This window comes from Dermacentor andersoni, chromosome 10 (assembly GCF_023375885.2).
Source record: "Dermacentor andersoni chromosome 10, qqDerAnde1_hic_scaffold, whole genome shotgun sequence".
In the NCBI taxonomy this organism is placed as follows: domain Eukaryota; kingdom Metazoa; phylum Arthropoda; class Arachnida; order Ixodida; family Ixodidae; genus Dermacentor; species Dermacentor andersoni.
The window spans coordinates 72,465,112-72,485,573 of NC_092823.1; the positions used below are offsets into that span (position 1 = coordinate 72,465,112).

The window sequence follows — 20,462 nt, forward strand, 5'->3', positions numbered from 1 at the left end:
GCGTAGACGGCAGCCTCATAGCCATTATCGCACCCAAGGGTGAGCGCAAGGCTGTGTTCATGTGCCGCAAGGGATACTACGCCCTCAACTGCATGTTCGTAAGTAAAACTCACGTTTTCTGCGATCCTTTATGAAAGTTACGTTGCTCCTGCCAACGGGCACTTTCTCTGGTTTACGTTTTACCTCAGATCTGCGACGCGGACATGAAAATCTTGGCCTTGGACCCTATGCGACCGGGGTCGGACCACGACGCTTTTGTCTGGCGGACGACATGGTTGCGCCGGCGGTTCCAAGCGGGGCGCATCGTGAATGCCGGGGAATACCTCCTCGGTGAGAAAAAAACATTTCTTTTGGCGCAGTCACGCTTCAGCAGCGCAGAACGCCGTGTCCGCTCCAACCCAAACTTTTAACGAAACCACAAGAACATGAGTAATTCCGGAGTAAAAAAAGAAAATTAAGACATTGACTGCCACCATTGGCAATGTTCGAAGTGTTAAGTTACAAGCACATTAGGTGTCTGCGAGGAGCTGACGAAAGCAACACGTATTAGTGCTCTCTGCACCCAGTGACTGCCTGAAGCAGAAGAAATTAACACACATTACTGCTACTACTGTCATTGATAGCAGCAACAAGTGTTGATTTCTTGTTTGTGGCAGGGACCGAGTAGTGCACATGTATATTGGTTAAGAGTTTGTGTCGGGTATGGACATGCTCAACTCATGCTTTTACTTGGGACTTGCAACCCTGAAGTCTACCTTTGTTGAATGATGCTCTAGCTTTCCTCAGTTGACAACTTGCCTCTCGTCAGCGGAGTACTCAATGTACTATTTCCATCTTTGTGCAGGTGACAGTGGCTACCCCTTGGAGCCGTGCCTCCTGACCCCGGTTCCTGGCCATCCTCCAGTGCACACAGCCGAGGGGCAGTACAACACAGCACATGCCGCCATGCGTTCCGTAGTGGAGAAGTGCATTGGGCTCTTAAAGAGCCGTTTCCGCTGTCTTTAGCGATATCGCACCCTCCTCTACGAGCCGGAACGTGCAGTCAACATTGTCACGGCATGTGCTGTGTTGCACAACCTTCGCCTTTCTGAAGGCGACGAGTCAGGCGATGACAGTGATGACGACAGCAGCAGCGGCAGTAGTAGTAGTGAGCTTGACAATAACGGCGACCCCATGCCGCACAGTCTGCCCCGTAACACGGGCTCTAGAATGCACTACTTGAGAGGGCGGGCTGTTCGCGACAATCTCATTGGCATGTTTGGCACAACCCGTGCGCAGCACATGCGTTATTTGAGGAGCGTGCGGCGGCAGCTGCGACGTCAACAGCAGCGTCAGCATCGTTAGGTGCATGCACACAGTTTTAAGTAATTGCATTGTGCATTTCATGCTGTGAAATTGCAGATACATTTCCCGTGCTAAGTTGTAGTTGATGTCTGCGTAATGCAAAGCATTCATGATTTGTTGAGAAATGTAAAAGTTGTTAAAAAATTAAATTATGGGGTTTTGCGTGCCAAAACCACTTTCCGATTATGAGGCATGCCGTAGTGGAGGGCTCCGGAAATTTCGACCACCTGGGGTTCTTTGACGTGCACCTAAATCTAAGTACACGGGTGTTTTCGCATTTCGCCCCCATCGAAATGCGGCCGCCGTGGCCGGGATTCGATCCCTCGTGCTCAGCAGCCTAACACCATAGCCACTGAGCAACCACGGTGGGTACATAAAAGTTGTGTAGCGAAGGGTTATGTAAAGTCTGCACTTATAGTAAGTAAAACAGTATCGTTAGAGGTGACAGATGAGATTGAAAGCAAGCTAAAAATAAGTGCATATTCAAAGTGTCTTCCACAATTTGCTTGTTGCTGCTGTCGTCATCTAGATGCATGTAGCCTGATTCTTACTCGTATCACCTTACGCATTGATGGACATAAGCGCCTGTCTCCTCACTTTCTACTAGCACAGAGAAGCTCACAGAAGCCAAGATGTACAGTGCACGTCACACCTTCCGCTCCATGGAACGTGCTGTTGCACGCGCAGCTTCTAGGTCCTCCACCATTTTGTCTCGCAACAACGGCAAAGTTCCTTTCGAGTGACGAAAATGCCGTCCAACTGGTCATCCGACATGTCAAGCGCTGTGGCTCCCGCGAAGTGTGTGCACGCACGAGCAGTTGATTGATTTCAACAAAGTGACCTCACTTGTATATAGCAGAACTCAGCAATGTTAAACAGTAATATTTGTACAGTGCAAGCTAGCACTAGAAATGTGGTTGCGATGTGTAAATAAAAGCACAAGAGGAAAACTGCACCTTTCTGTATTTCAGCCTTCAACATACACTTGTTTATGCACACATCACATGCGACAGTCTCTACATTGAAGAAATGTGAGAATCATGAGTACTCAGTAGTAGAGACATTATGCAACATATCACAGACACGTTGGCATAAATATTGGATCACATTTTTCTTGCATCATAATATATCACAGGTAACGGCATGCATCGCTTAAGAAAACTGTTGTACACGGCACAAGTACACAGTAATAACAACTGGCTTAAACTGCACCAGAAACAGAAATGAGCAGGTGCTTAAATCACACGCCAACCGAATATTTATCACAGCGAAATGTATAGGTACATCACTATATGTGAAAGGAACATGCTGTTGTGGCGCTCTGAAACTGAAAGAGCCATAGCACCATATGATATTCATTAAGACAAACTGCATAAATATTACACACAAATTGCACCACAAGGGCTAAATTACAATGTAGCACAACCTGAAAGATTACTGAATGACAACAAAATGTTTAATAATGAGAAAGATGTGCAAGAAAAGAGACATTCCAGCTCAGCAGGTAGTGACACAAACAAATATGCAACAAACAAAAAATAAACATTACAAATGAAAAGAAGGAGCATAGGCAAGGAATTTTCATAACTTTTTTTCTTTTTTGCTGTGTATAGTGACAGGTTGCTTTCGACATTATAGTAAGGCCTGAAAATTTCACCATTCGATGAGAAGGATTAAATTGTAGAACACTTGCAGTGTGGCGTCGTGCTTAAATTGACATGACAATAACTAGGCACCTCAAAATTGCAGCGCCGCAGTCGGAATGCCCGCACACACCAGGCCTACAGGCACTTTTGCAGGCGAGCCTGATGGTGTGCACGCTCTTATGGCTGAAGTAAACCTTGAAGAAAAAAATCATGCTGCAACGGCTATGCTACTTATGGTTGCATTAAAGGGTGAGTTCAGCAATTATTTATTTGCAAACTAGCAATACTTGCCCTTCATATCATTAATACATCAGCAAATTTTAAGATAAGTTACAAATTCCTTGCCTATGCTACCTTTGCATCCTTTAATTATGTGGGGCCTGAGAGGGGGGAGGGGCTTGGCTGCCACCATGCCGCAGTGCAGCCAGCAGCAGCTGAAGCAGGCGCTCGTTGGTCTCGTGCGACCGACGCGCCACTTCGAGGCGTTGCCGCTGCACTTCGAGGCGCTGCGACTGCACTTCCCGCATTCCCGCCACCTCCTCCCCGAGGTGCCGCAGGCTCTCCATGTGGGCCTCGTGGTGCTGCCGCAGGCTCTGCAGGTGGGCCTCGTGGTGCTGTTAGCAAAGATGTGTAATTAGTTTAATTACAGAAGCTCAGTAACAAGGCCTTCGTGTGTTGCATCCATCCCCATTTGCAGTCTATTGTCTTGTCATTGTATATTCAAACACTGGAAATATCTTTCTGGCCCATCAAACTTGTGCCGTCGCATTCCATTAAGATGTGTTACATTGCTATACCTGCTTCCTTGAATTCAACGCCACTTTTTTTCTTTTGGCCACATAATTGCGTAGATATTCACACATGTTATATCACGCGAATGTGTACAAGATATCACCACAGGACTACACGTATACATTATGCTTGTTCACTGATTAATATAATTTTTAGAGAGGTCATATGCTCATCAATTTCATACGCAGAAATATATACATCTGTGGCCTTACACATACCTGCCGGTTTGGCGGAAGCGGGTGTCCTCTTGAACTCTGGCTTCCTCCAACTGGCTCTGGCGAACGTATGCGGCAGTAGCTGTCATCACAGCACCATCAAGTTCCTGCTGCCTGGGCTGTCTACGGGGTGCCCGTGGCTCTCGAGGGGTAGGCTGCGGCACCTGGGGGGTAGACTGCGGCACCTGCGGGGTTGGCTGCGGCACCTGCGGGGTTGGCTGCGGCACTTGCGGGGTTGGCTGAGGCACCTGCGGGGCTGGCGGAGGCACCTGCGTGGTAGGCCGCGGCACATGGGTGGTAGGCCGCAGCACCTGGGGCGTAGCCGGTGGCTCTTCATGCAAGGCAAAAGCAAAGACTGCTCATTCACTGTTATCCGACCTACATAGATTGATTGTCCTAACCAGTCACTTTGAAATGTCATTATAGCTGCATAGCTACAATAATGATACAGAAAACAGGTAGTTAGAGCAAAAGATGCCACAGAAAGTTGCTGTAGCAGTAACCCTTAAGAAGCACAAGGAATCTCTATTACAACATCATGTCATTTGTAGTCTTGCATTTCTCCTCCATGAATAAGAGCTGGATGTTAGACACAAATGTAATAGCAGCACAGTGACGTACTTTACTTCATAGCAAGATCATACAGCAACTGCAAACAACAATGCTATTACAAAAGCTAGGTCACTGCCTTACGTGTAAGGCCACTTGGCCCAGCAACAGCTGCAGGGCCCGACACCACGAAAGCAGTTGTCGCTGGTGGATGTCCGCGGGAACCGCTGGGCCCTGCAGCTTCCTCCGAACTTGCCTCGTCCTGCAATCAGAGTAGTGTTCAGACATTGCGAGCAGTGTGTGCAATGCGCATCATTTACACAAGTTGCTGCTCGAGTACATAACCTATATTGTCACTTGCACAAAAAAAGGGCTTAAACATTTTGCAATATTGTGTTACAATGTAATGCTGAAAATTTGTGAGGTCGCAGCAGGTCACACAAACAACACTTTTTTAAATCCAATGTACGCACCTCGCTATCGGGGAAGTACTCAGGGGGGGAAACAAGGACCCCTCCTGTCCTCATAAGGACGTCGAGGACGCGGCCGTCCACGCCACCCACTTTGCCACCTCCAGTAGCCCTGCAAACACGGGAACAACGACAACGTGAAACTACGTTACTGTCAGCATCATTAGAAGCTCAACTCTTCTCGCTTGCGGCCCTGGCCGCTTCTTTTTTCGCTTTATGGGCCATCTTGGCCCAATGGTTGCGCCAACGGCTGGTGGCCTTTACGGCTGGCCCCTGTGCGTTAAGCACCGCCGCCACCTCCTCCCACAGTTCGTTTTTTCGAGCAGCAGTCATACGTGGCGAGAACTCTGTAGAAGCTCTCGCCAGGTATGGGTGCTGCTCGATGAACTGCACGAGAATAGCCGCCTGCTCTTTTGACACCCGCGGCCCTTTTGCTGCCATTTTCTCTTTGTCAATTTCGGAATTTCAGCCGGCCCGCAGCACAGTAAGAAATTTAGAGGCAAACATTCTGTCTAAGCTAAGTGCCTGCATAAAGTGCTCACTACGACTTATTTCTGCCTTTTTATACCACTAATGTCAAAAAAGGTGAAGTCACTACTCAGATTTATTGTTGTAGCAGCTTCTTTCTGGGAGCGTATCAGTGCAGGAAGTATTACCGATGCAGCGATAACTTTGACGAAGGTACCGTTATGTCATGGCGGTGCCCTATGGAAAATGCCTTGACAGTTCTCGATCCACCATGTTGCAAAGTTTGTGGGAGATACGTGTTTCTCCTCCGTACTCTTGGGGACAAAGGAACGACAACACAGTAGTGCTAACAGTCACAAGGGCATTTATTGCACCTTTCATAGATCCATGCCTGCTAGCCGAGTGGCTATCCACAAAACATGCCGATGGGCGCGCGACAAATCTAGAAGTCCGACTCACCGCGAGCGAGCGAATATGTTCGCCCCATGCTGGATCCCAACGCCTGGTCGTTCGCGTGTTCGGTCACGCCAACGGAGGCGCGCTCGAAGGCCGCCACGCGAGGCGGTCTCGCAGAAGCATGGGTCGCCGCGCGCGCGTGGGACGTCCACGCCGTGCGCCGGACCCGCCGGGAAAAGGACAGCCCCTTCTCCCTCGGCGCCCGAGTAACCCCGCCGCGGTGCGACGGTCGCGCCATCTCTCGCACCCCGCTTGTACCACTCCGAGCGCCGCGGGCGCCAGGCCACGCGAGCCGTGCGGGAAAACAGCATATCAGGGGATGCGCTATGCGGGAGAACATCAGGGGAGGCGCGAGGGTCGCGCATCCCCACATCCCCCCAACCTTAAATCACTTATTCCGGCGAAACATGTGACACGGTCTAACATCAACACGTGCTTCGCGAACAAGGTGGTACATGCAACAGTGGCCGCGCCGGGGAAATGTCCACACGCTGTCCATAACATGCGAGCCGACTGTCCTTGGGGTACACCGCTGGCGTCCGCCGGTCACCGCAGCAGCTTTGCGACTCGACGGCACGATCCCAGGCCCGGACTCCGGAGACGACGACGCAGTAGTCGGTACGAGCAAGCGTCGCTCGCGCCGACGCGCCCTGCTGGCAAGAGCCGCCGTAGCTGTCGGTGACCGCTGGCTCCTTTGTCCGCCGCCGAGGGTTGTGAGCTGGATGCAGGAGGCCGCCGAAGTCGCTGCGCCGAACTGGCCACAGCATCACCATCGCCCGGGGTGACACGATCGTAGTCCGGGGCAGCCGCGCAGACGATGTGCAGGTGACAGCCAGCCAGGGGTGACTCCAATCACGCTGCGTACACTCAAAACACTCGGCAAACACTAAAGTAGTGCAAGGGAGAGGAATTCTGCATGCGCATCGCCCACGTGGTACGATGTTCAACTCGGCTAGCAAAAGATCGGGCAGCTACTCAGATGCTAAGTTCACGTGAACGAAGCTCGCTTTCTTGAGTCGAACGAGTAATTTCAATTCGTGCGAGGCTAACTAGAATGAGGGAAGCAACTTGCAACACCTCAACGCCACGGTCCACCAGGTTGTGTCCCTCCACGTGCGACAGGCAGCTTCGTAAAGCCTTAGGCCTAAAGCGTCGCTACCCTGACAACAACCGGCATCCAAAAACAACACTCAAAATGAGCGCAAAACAGGCAGCCGCGAGAAGACGTTAGCTCTGTGAGGTGGTCCTACTCCGCTCGGTGCACACAGCATCCGAGTTGACGGCGCCCACCGTCCCAGACGGTGTCGGAGCGCCCGGTGCCAGGCCGCAATACCAGTCAGCCCGTCGTGGCACCCGTGGCCCGCGGCCACCCGGCTCCCAGAGCCGCGACTTCATCCGAGTCAAAGAGATAGAAGAAGCTATTTACATAAGAAATTCGGACCACCCACGAGGCTTCCGTACTCACTCGCTTCAGGCTTGCCACTGCTCCGCGGGCACTCAGCCTCGCTCTCCCAGGATGAAGACCATGTGGCTCTCGTACCGACGAATGTCATCAAAAAAAAACACTTGCGAAAAGGCTTAGCATGTTGACATGTTCAAACACACTACAGCCACCGCCGCCTCGCTCAAGAAAGCACGCCGCCGACACTAGCGATCAAAATCCACGCTAGCCCTACGCTTCGGTTCGAACAACGGTCTCGAACGAAGCAACACTTAAAATTATCGTCCTATGCCCCAAGAGGTCCACGTTGGGCAGCCAGATGTGGGAGATACGTGTTTCTCCTCCGTACTCTTGGGGACAAAGGAACGACAACACAGTTGTGCTAACAGTCACAAGGGCATTTATTGCACCTTTCATAGATCCATGCCTGCTAGCCGAGTGGCTATCCACAAAACATGCCGATGGGCGCGCGACAAATCTAGAAGTCCGACTCACCGCGAGCGAGCGAATATGTTCGCCCCATGCTGGATCCCAACGCCTGGTCGTTCGCGTGTTCGGTCACGCCAACGGAGGCGCGCTCGAAGGCCGCCACGCGAGGCGGTCTCGCAGAAGCATGGGTCGCCGCGCGCGCGTGGGACGTCCACGCCGTGCGCCCGACCCGCCGGGAAAAAGACAGCCCCTTGTCCCTCGGCGCCCGAGTAACCCCGCCGCGGTGCGACGGTCGCGCCATCTCTCGCACCGCGCTTGTACCACTCCGAGCGCCGCGGGCGCCAGGCCACGCGAGCCGTGCGGGAAAACAGCATATCAGGGGATGCGCTATGCGGGAAAACATCAGGGGAGGCGCGAGGGTCGCGCATCCCCACAAGTTTGACCTCGGGGGCTACGGATAATTCTTCTTGGCCCTTCCTAAAAAAGAAATTATCACACGTCAGACATGCAGCGAAAACCACACGACAATGCAAGCAGTACACGAGCAATAGTTACTCACCTCAATCCTGATCTGACGGGGGCGGGGCCGCAATTACGGACACGCAAGGGACTGTCAGCTGTTCAGACGGACACGCTAGAGGCTGTCAGCTGTTCACAGGTAAACAAAGGCTGCCATTTTGCGTGCGCTCAACGGCATGGATTGGATGCACATCCGACTACTATGTGGCTACGGCTTTAAAAATAGAGCACTTGCGTTTGCATTTCTTTGGACTGCGGCAGCTTTTGCGTTGTAATGTAACAAAATGAATTTGCTTTGCGCAGCATGGAAGTCCGCTTTTATTAAGTGCCGTTTTACAAAACAAATTTGCTATACAGTCCCGGAAAAAGAGAAGAGAATACGAAAGAAACATCCGGCCAATGAAGGGAGCTTCTGATTGGACGATCCAAGAAAACGTCGTGCCTACGTATACAGAATTTCCAAAATCGGTGACGTCACGCGAAAAGGTGTTGGCATGAAAAAAGGCATTCCTACAAAATCGCACCCCTAGTGTATGTTAAAATGACTATGGGCATTTGTACACCGGCGAAGAAATAAATCGTTTTGAACTTGGGCGGTCATGAATCTAGTCTAACGTCGCAGTTTTTACGTAGCGAAAATGGCTACGAAAGTGGGGCGGTCCCGGAGATAGGCGCTTTAAAGCGCCAGCTGTAGTGACAGCACCAGGAAGTGGCACGCGGCGCACGCGCCAAGCACTTCAGAGCTTACTGGCTGTCGAATGAGAGGAGTATGCGCGCGCTCGTTGGTTAGAGTACCGGGCTCCACGGCCGACGTTTGATTCCACCCCATCGGTCACACATTATTTTCTTTTAATTAAAGCGTGGCGAAAGAAGAACCAACCTGCCACAAAGTGACAGGAATGAGGTTGTAACGCATCGAAATAAATGTTTGGAATGTTCATATGCGAGTCCCAATTATTGTATACTGGACTCAACTGCTACACAACAAAAGAACAACTAGAAAAATCAACACAAATTACCCAATAAATTGTTTATATAGAACACTCAACGGTAATATTGTTTTGCAAGGGTTGAGTGAACTCAATTGCTCTTGAAAACTTGTTGAAGTCCGTTGTTTCAACAGTTGCCCAAAGATATCTCAATGGTTAATCAACAATCATTTTTGTACTGGAAGAGCGCGGGTTATGGCGTAGCGGGTCGCGTAGTCAGCCGCGACTACAACCCACTTGTTTTGTGATGTAGATTCCAGAAATGGGCCGAGAAGGTCTAAGCCAACACGATGGTAGGGCTCGGCAGCGATGTCGAGCGGCTGCAGGTAACCAGAGGGTAGCTGGGAAGGCTTCTTGCGTCGTTGGCAAACTTGACAAGCGGCGACGTAACCTCGTACGGAACGGGCAAGGCCCGGCCAGAAAAAACGGCGACGTACACGGGCATAGGTTCGAGATACGCCGAGGTGTCCTGCCGTTGGTGCGTCGTGAAGCTCTTCTAGAACGGTTGAGCGGAGGTGTTTAGGTATGACAAGAAGGAACTCAGAGCCGTTCGAATGAAGGTTGCGACGGTACGAAGTACCGTCGTCGAGGACGAAGAGGCGTAGAGTGGAATCGGCCGGAAAGTGTTCAAAACAGTCGATGAGTGCTCTGATGTAGGCGTCACGAAGTTGCTCGTCGGCGAAATGAAACAGCTGGGATACAGAGAATACGCAACCAGCACTGGTAATATCGGAGGAGTCAGGATCGCCAACAGGGTAACGCGACAAGCGTTCAGCGTCTTAGTGCAGGCGGCCAGACTTGTAGCCCACGGAATATGAAAATTCTTGTAGCCTCAAAGCCTATCGACCAAGCCGGCCTGTAGGATCTTTTAACGATGGGAGCCAGCAGAGAGGGTGATGGTCAGTGACTACGGAAAAAGGGCGACCGTAAAGGTAAGGACGGAACATCGCAACCGCCCAGACAACAGCAAGGCACTCTCGTTCCGTAATGGAATAGTTGCGCTCCGATAGTGCTAGGAGGCGGCTTGCATAAGCAATAACGCGATCCTTGTCCCGCTGACGCTGAGCTAAGACGGCACCTACGCCATGACCGCTGGCATCTGTACGCAATTCTGTAGGCACATCAGGGTCGAAGTGGGCGAGAATGGGTGGTGAGGTTAGAAGAGTGACGAGACTAGAGAAGGCGGCGGCTTCTGAAGTGCCCCAGGAGAATTGTACACTTTCTTCAAAAGATTAGTGAGGGGTCTAGCAACTGTCGCAAAATCTGGAACGATACGACGAAAGTACGAGCATAGTCCTACAAAACATCGGGCGTCTGCAGCTGTCTTCGGTACCGGAAAATGTCGGACAGCGCGGGTTTTGTCGGGATCAGGCTTTACTCCGGAAGCGTCAACGAGATGGCCAAGAAGAGTAAGTTGACGGTGGCCCAAACTACATTTGGATGAGTTAAGTTGCAGCTTCGCCTTGTGAAATACATCAAGTATAGATGTTAGATGCTCATGGTTAGTGTCGAACGTTCGCGAGAAGACAATGACGCCGTCAAAGTAGCAGAAGCGTGTGGACCATTTGAAACCTTGGAACAAGGAGTCCATCATACGCTCAAAGGTGGCAGGGTTGTTGCATAATCCAAGTGACATTACTTAACATCGATATAGACCATCAGGTGTGATGAACGCGGTTTTTTCTCTGTCCATATCCTCAACCGCAATCTGCCAGTATCCAGAACGCAGATCAGTAGACGAGAAATAGCTGGAACCGTGCAGGCAGTCAAGTGCATCGTCTATACGTGGGAGCGGGTAGACATCCTTCTTAGTAATGTTGTTCAGATGACGGTAGTCTACACAGAAGCGCCATGTGCCATCCTTCTTAACCAACACCACAGGTGACGCCCAGCACTTGAAGAAGGCTCAATGATGTATTTCTGTAGCATTTTGTTCACTTCACTTTGAATTACTTGGGGTTCCGAAGCAGAAACTCTATACGGTCGTCGGTGAATAGGCGTAGCATCGCCAGTAAGAATCCGATGCTTGACCGCTAGCGTCCGGCTTAAAGGGCGATCGTCGAAGCCGAAAATATCTCGGTAGGACGATAACAATTGGCAAAGGTATTCAGCCTGCGCAGAGGACAGGCCCGTCGCAACCATTTTCTGTATCTTGGGATCGGCGGCCGAGGCTGGCACGATGGGCCTGTTAAGCCCGCAAGAAGCATCTGTTGACAACTGTGCCGCGTGATGGTCGCCGAGACAACGTTGGCAATGCAAATACCTTGCGGTAGGTTTTGCTTTGCCAATCCAAAGTTACAAACAGGCGTTCGAGTGTGGTTCGCAGTAATAGTCAGTATACTGTGAGGCGCGGTGACGTCATACAGAAGTGGAATGTCGGGCAGAGGAGTGACGAGGTACTCGCCATTAGGGACTGGTGGGGAAGAAAAGAGTTCAAAATAGGCTATTGATTTTGGCGGCAGGCGAAAAAAGCCGGTGGGGCGTTAGCGGCACTGGGGTGCTTCAGAAGGTTCTACGAGAATCGGCAACTCAAGGCGAAGGGCGAACTCAAGGCGAGCAGTCAATAAGGGCAGAATGCGCGGAGAGAAAGTCGGGGCCGAGAATTAGGTCGTGGGGGCAATGAGCAATCACGGTGAAGATGACAGGGGTGTGGCGGCCGGCAATGCTGACTCGTGCCGTACACATGCCGATGATAGGCACAGTACCGCTATCCGCAACGCGCACGACGCGTGCCAACGCTGGGGTGAAGAGCTTTTTGAGTCCTTGTCAGAAGGCAGCACTCATAATAGAAATATGTCCGCCTGTACCGATGAGTGCAGTGACAGGATAGCCGTCAACGTTAACGTCAAGAAGGTTTTGGTTCGATGGTAACGTGAGCAGAGGATTTGGGGGCATGGTCGACAACGCAGCTTCACCTCCAGCAGCTGCAGTGCCTAGTTTTCCGGCTGGGTCCGGGACGCGATAGGCGGCGAAGAGAAGCGGCGGGGTTGGGGCGAACGAGACTGATGGCGGCGAGGTGATGGCGGCTGTAGCGAAGGTTCGGGGCAGGGGCAGCAGCAACAGTGGGTTCATGGCGTTTGTCATATGGAACAGAAGGTCCAAAAGTGCGGGAAGAAGTGGCGGCGTATGTCCGAGAAGGTGGTATCCATCGGTTGCGGTAGAGACGAGCGACGTAGCCGATGCGACAGCAGTGGAAGCAGATCGGCCTGTCATCAGGGGTACGCCATTCGGACGGGTTGCGGGGAGATAAGGCAGAAAAGGACTGCCGGGGACGAGGAGGGCCCGTAGAAAACTGGGGAACGTTGAGTTCAAACGTTAAAAAAAAATTTAATTATGGGGTTTTACGTGCCAAAACCACTTTCTGATTATGAGGCACGCCGTAGTGGAAGACTCCGGAAATTTCGACCACCTGGGCTTCTTTAACGTGCACCTAAATCTAAGTACACGGGTGTTTTCGCATTTCGCCCCCATCGAAATGCGGCCGCCGTGGCTGGGATTCGATCCCGCGACCTCGTGCTCAGCAGCCCAACACCATAGCCACTGAGCAACCACGGCGGGTGGTTCAAACGTTGTACACACGGAGTTCCGACCCACATTCTCAAATTCCTGTATGACTACGGCCTGAATCATTGCAAACGTGGTTGCTGGCGGATTGGGAGGCGTCGCGGCGAAAGCTGGCGAACAGGCGGCCTCGAGCTCGCGGCGAACAATACGGGTGACGTCGTCACAGGTGGTAGCCTGACGTGGTCGACCCTCACATGTCGACATAGCCGCAGTGTTGGGTAGCCGCGTGATATGGTGTGTGATACGGCGGCTCTTAGCCTGTTCAAGGCGACGGCATTCCTTAATGATGGCGTCGATTGTCGAGACGTTGCCGAAAACAAGCAAATTGAAAGCGTCGTCGGCGATGCCTTTTAGAACATGTGAAACTTTATCTGCTTCGGACATAGCGTCATCAGCTTTTCGGCATAGAGCCAATACATCGAGCATGTATGAAACGTACGGCTCTGTAGATGTCTGCACACGAGACGCAAGAGCCTTTCTCGCGAAAGCCTTGCGCCCAATGGGGTCGCCGAACAGTTCCCTGAGCTTTTCTTTGAAATTGTCCTAACTGGTCATCTCATCGGCATGCGGCTGGTGCCACACGCGTGGGGTGCCGCCGAGATAAAAGATGACATTGGCGAGCATAATGGTTGGGTCCCACCTGGTATTAGCGCTCGCATGTTAATATAGCTTGATTCATTCGTCAACGTCCTGTCCCTCCAGGCCAGAGAACACACCAGGGTCGCGATGTTGGGAAACCGTGACGTCGGGAGCAGTCGGACAAGCCGAAGCCGTTTCAGAGGTGGCCTCGTCACCGGGAGGCCACCTCTGAACTTCAATCTCAGAGGTATCGCTAGCGTGTGGCCCCGCAACCACGATTCCGACCTCGGCACCTGTCCAGATTTCAGGGCGCGCATTACGCAAGTCTTCGGTCACCATGTGCTGCGGAAGCTCCGCGCCGAAGAACACTTGCGCAGCCGTTCCCAGCAACCCGGTGAAAACATCACCAAGTACATGTAAGTCGTTGTGGACCTTTGCAAGCGTGTCGACCCATCGATGACTAAGTCTGAGTAGATCCGTCACCTAATGAAGGTCATAGAGGACGACGCATTCCAAATTCTCCTCTCGAAAAGCCCGCGGACCCTGGTCGAAGTCTCTGAAATTTCTCAAAGCTACGACGAACTCAGGAGGCAACGTCTACTCACTCGACGTTCTTCGATCCTTGTGATACTTGTGTGTGTCTTTCACTGCTTTGCTGTTGTTGCCCTGTAGAACGGGAAAGCTGCCGTTTACGAGCAGCTTTTACCCAGAACCTGTCATCATCCCGATGTAAATAAAGATTATTATTATTGTTAATGTTGTTGAATGGATTGGGGAATACGTAACTTTAAGGTGTCGGTATTTCACAATAACCAGAGCCAAATCAAATGTAACTTCCGTCAAGTCAGGCGTCCCACAAGGGTCAGTCTTCGGATCGTTGCTTTTTCTTTTTTTGTTAATGACATATCAGAGAATATGAATTCCTACATGCGACTCTTCGCTGATGACTGTGTATTCTACAGAGAAGTGAAAAATTCCCAGGACTAACTTGCTTTGCAGGAAGACCTAAATTCATTGCACTGGTTATGGGAACAGGGGCAAATGAAGATATCTTTCCGAAAAACAGTGTACATATCTTTCACGAGGAAGAAAGTGTACCTAAATACGTCCGTAACATAAACGGGCACCTATTGGAAACTCTTCTCGAATATAAGTATTTAGGAGTTTACATCACCTCAAAGCTATGTTGGCATGTACATGTTATGTTGCTGGGAAAGCTTGCACAATGTTTGTTTTTTTGCGCCGTAACACGAGACTTTTTCCGCAGGACTCTAGGGAATTACTATGTAAAACGCATATTAGGTCCACGCTGGAATATGCTTGTACTGTGTGAGACCCGCCGAAAAACTCCGAGAGACAAAAATTAGAAACAATCCAGAACCTTGCGACCAGCTATGTTACTGGGAAATAGAGTAAATACATTAGTGTGTCTGGCATAAAACAGGAATTACAATGGGAATCCCTTGAAGTAAGAAGGAGAAAGCTAAGGCTTAATTTTTTTATAATATATATTACAACAGCATAGCTATGCCTAGGCAGACGCACATATTACATCCACGTTACAGATCCGAGCGGCTTCATCATGATTATAAAGTGCGCGAATTCATGTCAAAAACCGATATCTTCAAGATGTAGTTTTTTCCTTACGGTGTTCAAACATGGTATGCTTTATCTTCATTTCTTCTTAATATTATTGACAATGAAGTGTTTGCATTGTGATTGTGACTGCTCTTAATTGTACAGCCAAAACCCCTCGACAGTAATGCCACTGTGGCACTGTGGACAAATAAATAAATAAATAAATAAAAATACCAATATAAATACATAAAAAATAAAAACAAAAACGTACGTCGCTTCTTGCGTCCAGCGTCAACGGCGCAAACGGCATACTTCGCATCCTGCTGGGCTTTTATAACCCATCTCAGGTCCCGAGACACCCTTTGCCATCATTCGGTAGACCTGATAGGCCCTCTGCCCATGACGCTGGGAGGTCAGCGATGGATTGTGAAAGCTGTTGAACAGCTCCACGTTAGCCAGAGCCTCTACGCTCTAGTTCGGCCTTACACGTTGCTACCTTCTTTCTGGATGCCCTTGTGCTGGATCATGGTGCACCTCGTGCACTGTTAAGTGACCGCGGCAAGACTTTCATGTCAGCAATGATCAAAGAAGTATTCGGAGCTTGTGGCACAGTTCATAAGACGACATCCACATATCACCCTCAAACAAATGGCATAACAGAGCGATTTCATCGCACACAACAGATATGATATCAGTTTTTTATCGGGCCAGATCATGAAAACTGGGACAAACTTTTACAGTTGTGACGTTTGCGCACAATGGTATCCAACGAACTACGGGGTACTTACCTTTCTACCTAGTTTACTGCCATTCACCGACATTCAACATTAACGCCGCTTTTTCTAATGCCCCAACTAACACGTCGACCAGTATGCCCGAACAGTTCGTCTCAAGACTTCATTAATGCCGTGGACGTACTCGCTTCAGCACAGAAGTCAATCAGCTACATCGCAAGCAACGTTATGACATCTCTCGCTACGACATATCGTTTCGTCCTGCAGAGGAAGTAGTCCTTTGGACGCCCATTCGTACGCCCGGTATATGTGAGCAGTTGGAATCCCACTTCCTTCGAGCCTACATTATTATTGAAGAAGCATCCCCCGTGAACAATCGCGTTACTACAGTAGGCGTTTCTTCGGACCATCGCTATCGTGGTTTCGGGCCTCAAACAATTGGTTTGTCGCTTACCTCTGGGCAAAGTCGCGGCCTGTCCGGCCGCTTGCGGGCGCGGGGAAATTAGTGTGAGCATTATTCATGCGCTTGATATTCTCACCAGTACATACTCATAATCACCGTTTTGGGGCTTGGTGGTGGGGCTCTCACTCGAAAGAATAAAAAGATTGGCTGCATAAACCTTGTCCTATAATACACACACGCGCACACCCACATATAAATATATATATATATATATATATATATATATATATATATATATATATATATATATATATTGCAATACCATGGTCGAGACGAAAAAAAGGAAAGAAGGCGTCGATGCGAAAACGAACACGAGCCGATGATTGATGATGATGTTGTACAGCTGAAGATGAAGTCCGCATAAAGGCTTACAATAAATTCCCCCGTGGACGGAAGCGGCCAACCTGGCCGCACATTAGACAGTGGAACGGCGGTGAAAGGGCTTCACGCGGGAAACGTGCACGATCTCTGTTCCGCGGCAGCGTTGGTCCCTTGGGGCACCAACAGCTGTAACGCGATAGTTCACCGGCGAGGTCTGCTCTATGACTTTGTAGGGGCCAGTATATCGAGACTCGAGCTTCTAACACAAATCGAGTGTTGGTGCAGGTGTCCATAAGAGGACATCGTCGCCAGGACGGTAGGAAACGACGCGGTGAGAGGCGTCGAACCGATGTTTGCGATCGTCTTGGCTGGCTTCAGTGTGCATACGGGCGCGACGACGACATTGGGTAAGACGAGACACGAACTGGTCGCAACGGAATGGTGAAGCGTTGACGGGGCGAGAGAAGAAAGAAACGTCGAGTGATGAGGTTGGGTGGCGGCCGTATACAAAGACAAACGGAGAGTATCCGGTGGTCCGTTGAATACTGTTTCATGCAAATGTTACAAATCGAAGACTCGCATCCCAGTTACGATGGTCAGGTTGAATATAGATGAATAACATGTCGCACAGCGTGCAATGAAATCGCTCTGTTAGGCCGTTGGTTTGAGGGTGCTAGCTAGACGTTGTCTCGGTAGTGATCAAGAATCCGGAAATGAGACTGAAATAATCAGAAGAATAAGAATGGGCTGGGGTGCCTTTGGCAGGCATTCTCAAATAGGTACAGCAGGTTGCCACTATCCCTCAAGAGAAAAGTGCATAACTGCTGTGTCTTACCAGTACTCACGAATGGGGCAGAAACTCGGAGGCTTACGAAAAGGGTTCTGCTAAAATTGAGGACGACGCAACGAGCTATGGAAAGAAGAATGATGGATGTAACGATAAGGGATAAGGAAAGAGCAGATTGCGTGAGGGAACAAACGCGGGTTAATGACATCCTAGTTGAAATCAAGAAAAAGAAATGAGCACGACCAGGACATTTATAGAGGAGGAAAGATAACCGATGGTCATTAAGGGTCATGGTACGCATTCCAAGGAAAGGGAAGCATAGCAGGGGGGTGGCAAAAAGTTAGATAGACGGATGACATTAAGACGTTTGCAGGGACAACATGGCCACAATTAGTACCTGACCGGGGCAGTTGGAGAAGTATGGGAGAGGCCTTTGCCCTGCAGTGGGTGTAACCAGGCTGATGATGATGATGAAACTTCGCGCCAATTAACACCACAGGTCGTGGGCTAGAGTGCGACAAAAAGTGGTTGGTTCAAGTGCCCTAATTGCATGTATCTTAGTTAACTGTGGCTTAAATAATTTGTATATTGTCACGGGAATAAACTATTTACACGATATATTTACACGATGCGTATATATACAGCAGCGCAGAACACCGAGAGGCTGTTGCCACTTCGTCGTGTTTACCGTCGACGACTTTGTCCTCTTTAAAAAGTACCGTCCCGGTGCCTCAGGTGGGACCATCGGTAAGGGCCTAGTACGGCTTAAGCCGAGAGACGTGTATGACGTCAGGTGATGTGGAAGCGGGTGGCATGACGGAGGTCTCGGGAATGATCTCGTAAGTGACAATGGTCACTTGACGTAGAACACGGTAAGGGCCTTTGTAGCACGGGAGCAGTTTCTCGGAGAGGCCCACTCGGCGGCAAGAGGACCAAAGTAGCACGAGAGAGCCTGGTGAAAAATATGTGTCACGATGGCGGAGATGGTGAGCGTGTCGTTGAGATTCCTGCGATGCCAACAGATGCGTACGGGCAAGCTGGCGCGCACCGTCAGCGTGGACGAAGGCGTCGCTTGCATACTCGGTTCTCGGATCCTGTATCAAGGGGAGGGAAGCGACCAGTGGTAATACTGGGTCACGACCGAAAAGTAAGTAAAAGGGGGAATACCCAGCAATATCGTGGCGTGATCAATTATAGGCGAACGTGATGTAGGGCAGCGCCACATCCCAGTCCTTGTGGCCGGGTGAAACGTATTTCGATAGCATGTCAGTAATAGTCCGATTAAGTCGCTAAATAAGGCTGTTGGTGTGGGGATGATAGGAGGTGGTCAGTTTGTGCTTGGTAGAGCATGATCGTAGGATATCTGCGATTACTTGCGAGAGGAAAGTGCGGCTGTGGTCAGTAAGGAGCTGTCGCGGGGCGCTATGTATTAAATGATATCCCGGAGTAGGAAATCTGCGACGTCGGCTGCGCAGCTCGTGGGAAGTGCCCGAGTGATGCCATAGCGCGTCGCATAATCAGTAGCCACAGCGATCCACCTGTTGCCGGAGCAGGACTCGGGGAAAGGGCCAAGGATATCCAAACCCACGCAAAAGAACGGCTCAGGTGGAACGTCGATCGGCTGTAGGTACGCGGCAGGAAGCGTTGCTGGCTTTTTGCGATGTTGACAGGGCATGCAAGCAGCTACATAGCGTCGCACGGAGCGTGCGAAGCCGGGCCAGTCGAAGCGGCGGCGCCCGCGGTCGTAAGCGCGAGCAAAGCCAAGGTGTGCCGCAGTTGGGGCGTCATGAAGCTACTGAAGCACGGTTGAGCGTAGGTGTTGAGGAACTACAAGGATAAGGGGAGGACCGTCAGGATAAAAACTGCGTCGGTACAATATCCCGTCGTTGATAATGAACCACCGTAACGGTGAATGAGTAGGAGCAGATTCCATTCGGTCAATTAGGGTCCTCAAAGTAGGGTCATGGCGTTGCTCCTTGGCCATGTCCAAAAGCTGGGAAATGGAAAGAACACTTGGGGATGCGTCCATGTCGGTATTGGCGGGTGTGTATACAGAATAACGGGACAAACAATCGGCATTCTTCTGCAGGCGTCCAGACCTATACACCACCGAATAGGAATAATCTTGTAGACACAAAGCCCATCGTGCAAGCCTGCCTGTGGGATATTTAAGGACGAAATCCAACAGAGGGCGTGGTGGTTCGTTACAATAGAAAATAGCCATCCATATAAATAGGGGCAAAATTTCGCCATGCCCACACAACGGCCAAACATTCGCACTCGGTAATAAAGAAGTTCGGCTCCGCAGGTGACAAAAGACGGCTAGCGTACGTGCTGATACGTTCATGGCCGTGTTAAGCTGGTGCCAAGACGGCATCGATTCTGTGGACACTGGCATCGGTGAACACCTTTGTTGGGGCTGAAATAGAGAAATGTCCTAGAATCAGTGGGGTTGTGAGGATGGTGATAAGGCGAGAAAAGGCGGTGGCCTCAGAGGATCCCCATGCAAATGGCACACTTTTCTTCAGAAGATCATTGAGAAGGCGTGCTATCGTGGCAAAATCTTTAACAAACCGGCGGAAGTAAGAGCAAAGGCCCACGAAAATTCGGACATGTTTTGCGGACCGTGGGATAGGGAACACTTTCATGGCGCGAATTTTCTCTGTGTCCGGTCGGATGCCAGTCGCATTGACGACATGTCCGAGAACAGTATTTTCACGATGGCCGAAGTTACATTTCTTGGAGTTGAGCTGTAGACCGGCCTTGCGAAAAACGGCAAGTGCAGCTGAAAGGCGCTCAACGTGTGTGCTGAATGAGGGCGAGAGCACAATAACGTCATCTAGGTCGCAAAGACAAGTCGACCACTTGAATTATTGGAGTAATGAGTCCATCATACGCTCAAAGGTAGCCGGAGCGTTGCATAGCCCAAAAGGCATAACTTTGAATTGGTAAATACCATCAGGTGTTATAAAGGCGGTCTTTTCACAATCTAGATCATCGACAGCGATTTGCCAATATACGGACCGCAGGTCGATCGACGAAAAATACTGTGCCCCGTATAGGCAGTCGAGGGCGTCATCGATACGAGGTAGCGGGTAGACGTCCTTCTTCGTTATGC

The 20,462-nt window shown here is 50.5% G+C and overlaps 1 long non-coding RNA gene across 1 annotated transcript in view; it reads right to left on the minus strand.

Moving 5' to 3' along the window:
* Positions 1–4,753: 4,753 nt before the first annotated feature.
* The window catches only part of LOC140213517 (uncharacterized), a 42,401-nt gene continuing 26,692 nt past the window's right edge, over positions 4,754–20,462 (minus strand). The window contains exons 2-3 of the long non-coding RNA XR_011890377.1: positions 5,020–5,128; positions 4,754–4,808 (exon numbers count right to left, since the gene is read on the minus strand). This is a non-coding gene — a long non-coding RNA (uncharacterized lncRNA). The remainder of the gene's footprint in view (positions 4,809–5,019; positions 5,129–20,462) is intronic.